This window comes from Myotis davidii, unplaced genomic scaffold, assembly GCF_000327345.1.
Source record: "Myotis davidii unplaced genomic scaffold, ASM32734v1 scaffold73, whole genome shotgun sequence".
Taxonomy (NCBI): Eukaryota; Metazoa; Chordata; class Mammalia; order Chiroptera; family Vespertilionidae; genus Myotis; species Myotis davidii.
The window spans coordinates 5,865,764-5,878,411 of NW_006286675.1; the positions used below are offsets into that span (position 1 = coordinate 5,865,764).

Sequence of the window (12,648 nt, forward strand, 5' to 3'; positions counted from 1 at the left end):
ACCCTTTCACAGGGGTCGTCGAAGACCATCTGCATAACAGATATTTACATTACGATTCATAACAGTAGCAACATTACAGTTATGAAGTAGCAACGAAAATAATTTTATGGTTGGGGGTCACCACAACATAAGGAACTGTGTTAAAGGGTTGTGGCACTAGGAAGGTTGAGAATCAGAGTTAGAGCATCATCCCATGCACCGAGGGGTCGTGGATTCAATTCCAAGTCAGGGCACATACCTAGGCTGCGGGTTCAACCCCTGGTTGGGGCACATGTGGAAGGCACCCGATTGACATTTCTCTCTCTCTCTCTCTCTCTCTCTCTCTCTTCCCCCCCCCTCCTGCCTCCCTTCCTCCCCTTCCTCTCTCTCTAAAATCAATAAAAACATATCCTTGGGTGAGGATTTTTTTAAAAGTATAATGTTATGTATTATAAATGTTAAAGAGTTTTGTCCCTCACATTTAAGTCCTCAATCCATCTGTAAATTGATTTTTGAGTTTGATGGGAAGAATCCATTTTTACCCCCTTGTATGGATAATCAATTTTCCAGGACCATTTCTAAACAACCTATCCTTTTTGCCTACCATATCTCAGGCTATATGTGTGGATGTAATTCTAGGTTCCCTATTCTATTCCACTACTGTTATACTTATCTTTCTCCATACCACTACCATTATCTTATTACTGCAGCTTTATAATAAACCTTGCTCTGTTAGGGCAAGTGCACCCTCCCACCCCATTTTGCTCTCTTGCCCATACCAACTTCCTTAACTATCTCAAACACTCATGACCCGAAGCAGCAACCTTTCTTTATAACTTAAATTCTTACAATTCTTGATCTCACTCTTGGTTTTCTGCCTCCAAAGCAGCTTCAGGCATCATCAACAGCAGTTTTGGAACTGCTTAAAAATGAACAAGGAGGAATGTGCACCTTCTGGAAAAATAAGCAAAGACAAAGAGTGAGAATAACATTGAGAGAGGTATTGAAAGAGAAATTATGAAAAGTGCTTTCAATAAAGATTTAAATCCAGTGAAAGCAGATAAGTGAGAGGGTAATTTCAAAAAATATTTTCCATTTCATCATTTTTGAAAATATGCTAAGTCGCAAACCGTATTTTATTCTCATATATAAATAAGAAAGAGGGCCTTCTTTCAGGATATCACAATGAAAGACATCAGTGAAAATATTTAACTCAAGTGCATAGGTTAAAAAAAAGATAATGCCAGAGGGTAAGCTCTCACCTGAGAGCTTCTCTTACTGCTACCACAGAAATAGGTAATCCTAAAGACAGAAAGACCACATAGTAGGAAGGAAAGGTAGACCACTTTGACAATGGTTGTCAATTAGGGGGCATCCCCCTAAAATGAGAAGCTCCAGGGTACAGTGTATTGTGCCCACATGTAGTTTGAAAAACCAGTCACTAGCACAATATAATTTTGCATTTGAAGTCTGAAAAAAAAAAAAAAAAAGAACAACCTACTGTTTTGATACTACAAACTAGAAAAAAAAAACATTTAAAAACAACCTTCTTGCCGAAACCGGTTTGGCTCAGTGGATAGAGCGTCGGCCTGCGGACTGAAAGGTCCCAGGTTCGATTCCAGTCAAGGGCATGTACCTGGGTTGCGGGCACATCCCCAGTGGGAGATGTGCGGGAGGCAGCTGATCGACGTTTCTAGCTCTCTATCTCTCTCCCTTCCTCTCTGTAAAAAATCAATGAAATATATTAAAAAAAATAAAAACAAATAAAAACAACCTTCTTGGCTGGTGGAGCTAAGCATGGTAATACTGAGAGTAACTGACATTTCCTGAATGATTACACCAGGAACTATACTTACAAGCACTGTGAACAAAACATTATTTTTCTTGGTACAGAAACTTGAGGTCTTCAAAGGTTGGTCCCTGACGTATTCGGCTCCCTAACCCTTGAAGATAGCTCCCACACACAAGTAATGTTCCGGAAAAGACCAAATAGCTTAAGTAAAAAAAGAAACTGCTACAGAATATTTTTCAAGGGTAATTTTAAGCTAATCAAGTTGAACAACTAACTACCAATCCTTTTTAAGCAACTGCTGTGAAATAGTAAATGAATTGACTGCTGAGAATTAACAATGACAATAATAAAAGGGGGAGAAAGTCTTTGTCCTTGAAGAATTTTAGAAAGAAATAAAAGCTATGCAGTGTTAAATGCTACAATGAATATCCAAAGGAAGTAGCACCTCGCTCTGCTTGTGGTAGTTTTAGAGGAGAGAAGCTGGGTCTTGAAGCAAGAGTAGAAATTCAATAAGCAAAGAGGAGGATGGAGAGAGTTCTAAGCAGAGATGACAGCTCATACAAACTGGTAGGTATGAAAGAGAACGACATATTTGAGGAACAGTAGGAAATCTGGTGGGGGATTATTGGAGAGGTCAGGGGAGGAGAGAGGCTCATACGATAGGTAACAGAGAACTATCAGAGGTTTGGCAGAAAAATGAAGTAATCACATCTGGATCTTAAAAAATTCCTTTAGGCAACAATGTGATGATAAAAAAGGAGAGACTACAAATGGAGGGCCAGTTAGAAAGTGGTGGCAACAAAGACTATGAAGTATGAAGGCATAGTCTTAAACTTAACTTGAAGATTGAAAGACGACATAGTAGGAATGTGAGTTTTTCCTGTATTGCCCATGTATGACAACAGGGCACAGTACATAAAAACTATAATACAGACCATAGGATGATGGAAGTAAAACTATTATTGCTTGTCTTTATGCAAGCGTAGGTTTTATAACATATTCTTTCAACTCCAATGAGATCAATATCACCCTTTTAATAACAAAGAAGTAGAGAAAACTGAGGTGACTTTGAATAAGCTCTTCTGGGCTCACAAAAAGTGTACAGCTGACCAAACTTTGCAACCAAGGTTTCCTTTGTGAAGCAAAGCTACAAACCCCATTGCAGAGAAAGCTGGGCTCTGACTGTGAACACCTGAATACCCAGTAAGTCACCAGGACAGCTCAGCTATGTTCTCCACAGGGGCAGGCTTAGGAGCCAGGGTCTCAAATGACAATAAACAAGCCCTGGGACAAGGAAACTCTGTCTTCATTGATAGGAATGGGTGAGCCTTCCTTTCCCTTCACAATCAACTGATTCATATTATCCATATTTATGTATTGCATGGCCCATAATTATATAACATTAAAAAATATCTACTGTCTTGATAGTTTCTCATCTAAACAAATATACTGGGTTGTAAGGCTTTGGCACTAAGTCGATCTTTCTGATACTAAACCACACGAGGTTATTGTGAAGATTAGATCTTAAATATGTATGTAAGAGCCTAACTCAATGCCAGGCGCATAACAGACATATGATACATGGAAGCTACTATTGGTGCAAGAAGATGGTGCCACTTTTACTTTCTCAAAGAAATTTGAAAGCAATAACTCAAATTTATAAAATGTGTATTACACTTAGAAATAGGTCTCTCATTTCGACATAAGATCCACATGAAATTAACTATATTTACATGCATCATATGCTCACATAGCATTTGTAATTCATTGTTAAATTGTATTAACTGGGAAAAATGAAAGGACTAAATCAAGATAAATCTCATAAATATTTAAAAATAAACCAATACCTAATAACTATTTTCAAAATACTACATAGGTAATAGAACTTCTTGATAGGCCCAAGATATTCAGCGTAAGCTTTGTTATGCTGTGACTGTCAAGAGTCTTTTTTTCTTTTTATTGATTTCAGAGAGGATGGGAGAGAAAGAGATAGAAACATCAATGAGGAAAGAGAATCATTGATTGGCTGCCTCCTGCATGCCCCAGTGGGGATTGAGCCCACAACCAGGGCATGTGCCCTGACTGGGAATCGAACTGTGACCTCCTGGTTCATAGGTCAACGCTCAACCACTGAGCAACACCAGTTGGGCTGTCAGAGTCTTTTTATTCATACTCATGGGAAAATAAAAACTGAAGAATCTAGATAGCCTGAAAGAGGATTTTAAAAGAGAGAGAAATACATAGCTAAAGATTTGAAATCATAGATCAAGACTTGAAACCAGGATATGGTAATCAAGTGGCAGATTTAATATAATAAAATGTTCATCAAAAGAAAGGCTCATGGGGATGCTCTAAGGCAGGGGTGGACAAACTTTTTGACTAGAGGGCCACAATGGGTTCTTAAACTGGACCGGAGGGCTGGAACAAAAGCATGGATGGAGTGTTTGTGTGAACTAATATAAATTCAAAGTAAACATCATTACATAAAAGGGTACGGTCTTTTTTTTTTTTAGTTTTATTCATTTCAAACTGGCCGGATCCGGCCCGCGGGCCTGTAGTTTGCCCACGGCTGCTCTAAGGTCAAGTTCAGATATACATCCTGCCACTTCAATCAGAAACCCTGCCACTACTTAAACTCAAAGATTACTTGCTTTTAGATTAGGTGATTCCCTGCCCTACACAAGAAACTTATTACAAGTCTGGACTACAAGAAAGGGACAGCAAATGATATATGTGTGTTAGGGGGTGGGAGGTGAGGTGGTAAAGATTGAACAGTGTGGAAAGAAGTGGTTCTCATCTATGGAGTTCTCATGTTACCAGAGCAGTGCTACAACTTTCTGTGTGACTTCCTGAAAAAAAAAAAAAAAATCACTGCATGATTTTCCTCACCTTTCTGGGGGCCTAAGTGTAAGGGTGATAAGAACTCTCTTCATTTCTTGTTTATATCCAGGGACAGATGGATGGAAGGAAAGCAGGACAGACTTCCTCAGAATTTACAATGTGCCTTATATAAAAGGAGGCATCATTTAATCCTTAAAATACCTTCTGATTAGGTATTATTAGCACTACCAATACAACAGAAAAAAAAAAATTCAGAAGTTTAATCAACTTGTTTCAAGTCTTCCAGGCCTCTCTGACTCTAAGAACACAACATCCCCTCTATATCAGTATCCTTCAAAATAATTTCTCAGAAAAAGTCAAGAGGAAGGAATCTTTTAAAGTGACAGAGCAGCTAGGGAACAAATTGCTTGAATCAATAAGCTAGATCATTTAATAACTAGTTTATACAATCACTAATTCCTAAATACAGCAGGTCCTTGAATAATGTTATTTTATTATAACGTTGATGAGATACCCTAGAAACGTAACTCTTGTTTATATCCAGTAGCCTATGGTAAAATTGGTTTCATTACATGTTTCACGTAAAGTCACATTATCTATTGACAACATTCTTAGTATGTGCCTTTTGATGCAATGCTATCTTTCCTTCATTTGAAAATTTCCTTTTTTAAAAAAAATCTTTTACTTTAGAAAAGAAACAAATTTAAATTTAATTTTTAAAAAATCCACATTGCATTAAGTAACAAACATGTTCTGATTACCAGTCTTTTCAGCCAAGGGCTGACCTAAACTCTGTGCTTTCAACCATGGTAAAGGTGATTTTTCAATTCCGGGTTTACTTAACCTAGTAAAAAGATGTATTATTGCAGAAGCAATAAGGGAGAGTGAGAGAAAGAGAATGAGAGTGGTACAGAGGCAGGCAGTTATTGAAAGTGCATGTGTGGGCAGACAGTAAGACACTTTTTTTTTTTGTCTACCTTTGTTTTTTTTTTGCTATCAATACGTGAACAATAAAGGTAAGTAAGATTTCTCCCAGTCAAACCATGAAGCCTTCAAGTTTGAGTCTAGCACTGCCAGCTTCTCCTCCTCACTCTTCAGTAGCATTCACCCAATTTTCTAGGCCTCAATACCTTCTTTCACACCTCCCACTAATCCAAACAGGACAGAATGATACCCTCTTTTACACTTGGAATGGAACTCCTCCCTATCAACTTATTAACATTTCCAGGGCTTAGAATAATTATGGAATGAAAGGTTTCACCTCCTATGTAGGGACTTCAGGCCTATTACAGTGGGAGAGTTAATTTTTATTGTCCCTAAAAAATCACACTTTCCCCGAGGTTAGCTTTCATCATTATAGGCTACCTGGAGTCCAGGAGTGAAGCAAAAACAACAGTTGAGTGTCTGAGCTAGCCTATTTCTTTTTTTAAAATATATTCTATTGATTTTTTACAGAGAGGAAGGGAGAGAGACAGAGAGCTAGAAACTTCGATGAGAGAGAAACATTGACCAGCCGCCTCCCGCACATCTTCCACTGAGGATGTGCCCGCAACCCAGGCACATGCCCCTAACCGGAATCGAACCTGGGACCCTTCAGTCCGCTGGCCGACGCTCTATCCACTGAGCCAAACCAGTTTCGGCTAGCCTATTTCTTTCTCAACCTAATAATTCACTTCCCATACCTCTGCTCCAAGACTCCAGATGCCAGGGGTATCAATCTGCTCCTTCTCTCCTTGTAATAATGCCTATGCCAACGCCCTCGTCTGAACTGTCATCCTTTCTATCCACTACCACTCATTATTGGGAGCTATGCTAGTTGAGTTGCAATTTCCAAACAGTCATGACTTTTGGTACAGAGCTCCTGTTGCTTAAAACTCTCTAGCACTTAAGGCAACTGAAGAGAGGATGGGGAACAGTTAGCAGAAATAGATGGCAAGGGATATGGGGAAGAAGTGGCAGGGATGGGAGGGAATTACAACGAGAATCTCAGGCTCCAGTCATGTTAGGTTGCAAGTGAGACTCCAACAAATAAGAGCTTATCTTTTACAATGTGCGACAGGAACACGAATGTGTACATCACGTTAAAGAAGATAATCACACATGGAGGAAAAGTCAACGTTATTTAAGTTTCTCATTACCAGTAATAAAGTAAAAAGAGCTAAACAAAACTCTTGCAAAGTGTTGCATCAGGTGTGAGGCTGGACTTGAGCTCTAAGATGGATTCCTTCACAGATTCCTCCTGTGTGGTACTGATTAAAGGGAACTAGTATCTGCTCTAGAACGTGCTTTGGGACTGAAGGAGCATATGACACACAGGTAAGAGAACTCAAAGATAAAAACCCCAAATGAGAGCCCTCAATATGTGGAGACACTAAGACAGCTAGACCCAAAAGGTCAGTGGTTCAGTACCAAGGTTGAAGGGGGTCTGCTCTACACAGGTCCACCTGCCTTATTCTATGTAACCTGGACAAGTGACTCCTACTCTTGGCCCCAATCTCAGTGTTGGTTCCCACCTCCACATTTTAAAAGTGGGAAATCTATAAGCCTCAGATAGGCTACCCACTCAAGGTTCCAGAGACAGGCGTTTAACTGTTACTTGACTTCTTGGAGACAAATGTTAAGATTTTCCGGAATTCCTCAAAAAGTAAGATTATTACACATATGGATTTTATTTTCTGTAAAGGCATGTTCATGAGAACAAAATTTCAAGGTCATCTTAAATACAACTGTTGAAAGCAATAAATAAGTATTTTCATGTTGTAAAACAACATTAAACTATCAGTTTCTTAGTTACCCTGAGTAATTAATTCAAGGAATCAAAATTGTTGAACAAGTGGTACCAAAAATTCCTGTAACCGGATAGAAGAATCCAAAACCAAAGATTTAAATAAAAGTGTGACTGCTAATTGGTTTTAAAATATTATAACATTTTATTTTTAAAATCAGTATTATATAGCCCTGGCCAGTGTGGCTCAATTGGTTGAGCCATGTCCCATGCACCGAAAGTTCAGCAGTGTGATTCCAGTCTGGGCACATGGGGTTGCAGGCTCCATGCCCAGTAGGGGTGTGTGCAGGAGGCAACTGATGAATGTTTCTCTGTATCATTGATTTTTTTCTCTCTCTCCCTTCTCTCTCTAAAATAAAAAATAAAAACACATAAAAAGTAAGTAGTATGTAAAATAAGTCAGCAAAAATGGTCTATTTACCAGACTTTCAGGTGGAAGCTTAACATATACTTTGCAAAGTAAGCTTTTAAACTTGGGAAAGCAATTAAAAGTTTATTCTTCAATAATTCTGTTACATGAATCCATTTATCTTTGGAAGAATAAATAAAATTAATGGCTACATCAAAATAAAAAGCTTCTGCACAGCTAAGGAAAACATCAACAAAATGAAGAAGGATCCCACTGTATGGGAGAACATATTTGCAAATTATACATCTAATATGGGATAAATTTCCAAAATATATAAAGAAATCATACAACTTAACAAAAGGAAGATAAATAATACAATGAAAAAATGGGCAAAGGACCTAAATGGACACTTCTGCAAAGCAGATATGCAGATGGCCAAGAGACATAAGAAAAAATGTTCAAAATCACTAATCACCAGAGAGATGCAACTTAAAATGACAATGATGTATCACCTCACACCTGCCAGAATGGCTAGCACCAACAAATCAACAAACTAGTGCTGGCGAGGATGTGGAGAAAAGAGAACCCTAGTACACTGCTGGTGGGAATGCAGACTGGTGCAGCCACTATGAAGAATAGTATGGAGTTTCCTCAAAAAATTAAAAATGGAACTGTCATTTGACCCAGTGATCCCACTTCCAGGAATATACCTTAAGAATCCTGAAACAGCAATCAGAAAGAATACATGCAGCCCTATGTTCACAGCAGAGCTATTTATAATAGCTAAGATGTGGAAACAGCTCAAGTGCCCATCAGCAGATGAGTCCATAAAAAAGCTGTGGTAGATTTACATAATGAAATACTATGCAGCTGTAAAAAAGCAGGATCTCTTACCCTCTGAGACAGCATGGAGGAACCTGGAGGCTATTATCCTAAATGAAATAAGCCAGCAGAGAAAGACAAGTACCACATGATCTCACTTACATGTGGAATCTAATGAACAAAATAAATTGATGAACAAAGTAGATCCAGAGACATGGAAGCATGGAACAGACTGATGAACCTCAGAGGGAAGGCAGGAAGAGATTAACCAAAGAACTTATATGTGTATATGCATAACCTATGGACACAGACAATAATATGGTGAAGGCCTGCAGGGAGGGAGGGCGGGGAGTGTTAGAGCAGAGTGGAGGGGGCCAATGGTGTTAAACGGGACATCTGTAATACTTTCAACAATAAAGATAAATTTAAAATAATAAATAAATTAGTAAGTGAATAAATAAACATATATATAAATAAGAGAGTAGCTTAGGCTATTATCCTAAATGAAATAAGCCAGCAGAGAAAGACAAGTACCACATGATCTCACTTACATGTGGAATCTAATGAACTAAATAAATTGATGAACAAAGTACATCCAGAGACATGGAAGCATGGAACAGACTGATGAACCTCAGAGGGAAGGCAGGAAGAGATTAACCAAAGAACTTATATGTGTATATGCATAACCTATGGACACAGACAATAATATGGTGAAGGCCTGCAGGGAGGGAGGGCGGGGAGTGTTAGAGCAGAGTGGAGGGGGCCAATGGTGTTAAACGGGACATCTGTAATACTTTCAACAATAAAGATAAATTTTTTAAAAATAAAAATGACCACAGAGACTTTCAGCTCTCATCTCCCTGCAAACCTACTTCTCTCCCCTGTGATAGAGAAACAATGACTAGCATTTTTAATTTCAAGAAAATCATATTGGTGCTTTGTTTCTTCATTTAAAGCAGTGGTTCTCAACCTTCTGGCCCTTTAAATACAGTTCCTCATGTTGTGACCCAACCATAAAATTATTTTCGTTGCTACTTCATAACTGTAATGTTGCTACTGTTATGAACATAATGTAAATATCTGATATGCAGGATGGTTTTAGGCGACCCTTGTGAAAGGGTCATTCGACTGCCAAAGGGGTCGCGACCCACAGGTTGAGAACCGCTGAGTTAAAGTAAATGACATGGTTATATTTGGACTATTTGTTTATTAATGAGTTCCATATGAACTCATTAATTTACTTTGTAATTCAGTTTATTATTAAGTTATCTATTTCTGGTCTTTAAAAAAAACTAAACATAAAATCAACATATAAGTGGGTAAAAAGAAATTCATGTCTCCAGTCAGTGCCATCTGTGAGGGGCCACTTTCTAAAATCATCCAAATACTGTAACAGACATTTTATTGCTGGCACTGCTATCTGAATTGCCAAACAAGCCCCCACAAAAAGATACTATTAATGAGCGGTAACTTAGTTACCAGTGATATCTTAAATTATCAATTAATTCACTCAACAAATAGTGCCAGGCACTCTGCTAAATGCTGGAAATATAATGAACAAAATAATTCCTGCTCTCATGCAGTTTACCTCAAGATGAGGGGAACACATATCGATCAATCATATAATGGAGTATAATTACAAAGTGAGACTAAGGTTATAATGGAAAAATACAGTGTAGTAAAAGAATCTGATCTAGATTGGCACTGGGCATCAGAGAGGGCTACCCTGAGGAAGAGATGCTTGAGCTGAGATCTGCAGGACTAGGGTGTGTATGTGTGTGGTGTGTGTGTATGGGGGTGGGAGGGTGGGAGAGGGCTTGTGAGGATTTCAGGCTGAGGGGACAGCATGTGAAAGGGCCTGGGGTTAAGGTGAGTCACGGTTGAAGTTGAAGGCAAGCCAGTGTGTTTAGAGCGCGGGGGTCAGGGGTACAGCGATAAGAAAATGATGGAACATCTTAGAAAGTTTTAAAACAGCAGGAAAAGGACCTCCACAATTACATCGGTTCTAGTTGGGTATGAACAACGTAATGCTTGTAAGAGTCTTGTAAATTGTAAAGTAACCCATACTTTTTGCTAGACTATTGGTTCCATTTGTTTTCTAAACAAATTTTTGGTCTGGATGCCAATTAATAACCAAAAGCAGAACAGTCAAAACTAGAACCCCAGTGTTCCAATCCAGTGTTTTGCCCCTATACCACATGACTAAAAATTTCACCATTTATATCCTTTAATTCCAATTATTAGTATTTACTATGTGCAAGGCGCTTTATTTACTTTGACCCACTTAATCCTCAATTCTAGAAGGATCTAGTAAGGCTCAAAAACGTTAAGTAACATACCCAAAGTCACACAGCTAGTAAATGCTGACACTGTTAACCAACACAGTAATTAACTTTGGCTTAAAACATTTTGTGTGTGTGTATGTATATATGGGGATGAGAGGAGAAAACATAACTTGTGTATAGAACCACATTCACACGTTTTAGTCATCTCTGTATTCCAGTCTGGCACCTAATTCCGGAGGTATTCAGGGGCCCGAAAATACCTGATGAACTGAAGATGGATATAAGGGGCTGACAAAGGATTTGAATCTGTGATTTTCTGAGGCTTTCCCCCCAAGTCATATATTTATCAGCAACTCATTTACGGCTGTATTTTCCTTGACTCTTTCTTTTTCATTGTTAAATTGAAGATTTACTATTACCTTTGTCATATTTCACATACTTTAGCCTGGAGATAGAGTAAAATAATAGAAAGAACAACAAACTAGTTCTAACCAATTTACAGCCTGTTCCCAATCACATCAAATGCTTTCCTTCCTTTACACCTGTGGTTCGTGTTTTTTTGTTTTGTTTTGTTCTCTCTCTCTCCCCCACCCCGCCCCCCCTTAGGTTCCTCGGTTCAAGCACCACCTTACAGAGGCCTTCTCTGACCACCCAAACTAAATTTGTCTCCTCATATCTTCTTTAATTCAGTTCCATTTCTTTTCAGATATTTGCCATTCTCTGAAATCGTACTTTTATTTGCCTATTCAACCCCATCCCCAATTCTAAGAGGGGAGAGAGGCCTTGTCTAGCTAGTTTTCTGGATGTATCCCCAGTGCCCCCAAACTAACCAAACAAGCATTTAATCAATGAATGAGAAGAGAATTACCTGATTCACCTGTGTTCTCTCAAGCCCTCAATACATTTAAGCTTTCCGTTCCTGGCGCTTCTACACCCGATTTTCAACAATAACACCATTTTTACATCACTCTGGGGTTCACAAAGTAGCCTTGACTCCATTTTCCGAGTAGAGCACTCAACGGTCCTGAGAAGGGAGGTCCGGCCTGGCAAGAACGCCCATTCTCCCCGTTTTATAATCTACGAAGTTGAGCCTCAAGATTCGCCCGCGGGTGCGCCGGAAATACAGGAAAGAGCCGGGCCCTGGACGGTGTCCAGCCTGCGAAAAGTCTTCCCCACGAGTCAGCGACGTGGACTCAAGATGCTTCGCCGCCTTTATCACTACTGCTCGGCATCACCTATCCTGGACGCGCTCCAGGCCCCGGGAAACCGCGCGGCCCCTCGCCGGCTCTCCTGTGCTCCCGGCTCCCGCCCAGGCCGCGCCCCCATGACCCCGGAGCCCAAGCTGCGCCCCGCCCCTGCTCCCGCCCTGCCAGGATTCCAGCGCCCCGCGGGGACCGCCCTCTCCCGCCCGAGCCAATCAGCAGAACTTCGGAGGAAGGAGCGCAGGTCCCGGCCCTCCTGTGTGGGCAGCAATTGGCCGGCAAAGCCGTCGCTCACGAGGCGGCACTCCGTACCCGCCTGCCACACTCCCCTTCAGAAAAAACGGCGGTTGGGCCGAGGCGGCCGCCAACCGCACAGGAGGAGCGGAGGGGCGAGGAGTTAGGGAGTGAGGGAAGGAGGGACCACAGGGATGAGGAGGCTGACGAGGAGGAGGGAAGTCCGGCCCAGCCAGAGCCCTCTCCATCGAGAACAAAATGGCGGCGCTGGCGAAGGGCCAGCTGTGAGGCGGGGCCGCGGCCATTCCCCCTCTACTGTCCCCACCCCCGCGCCGGCCAGGCCGGTCAGGGGGGGCCCG

General features: G+C 40.4%; 1 protein-coding gene across 5 annotated transcripts in view; it reads right to left on the reverse strand.

Moving 5' to 3' along the window:
- NR2C2 (nuclear receptor subfamily 2 group C member 2) overlaps window positions 1–12,174 on the reverse strand; it is an 88,453-nt gene extending 76,279 nt beyond the window's left edge. For 2 of the 5 annotated variants that reach the window (XM_006758313.2, XM_006758310.2), the window contains exon 1: window positions 11,722–12,174. The gene's annotated coding sequence lies outside the window, so the exon portion shown is untranslated. Of the gene's footprint in view, window positions 1–828; window positions 934–11,721 lie in introns of those variants that run through there. The other 3 variants (XM_006758312.2, XM_006758311.2, XM_015560399.1) reach the window with 2 other exon arrangements.
- Window positions 12,175–12,648: the final 474 nt, after the last annotated feature.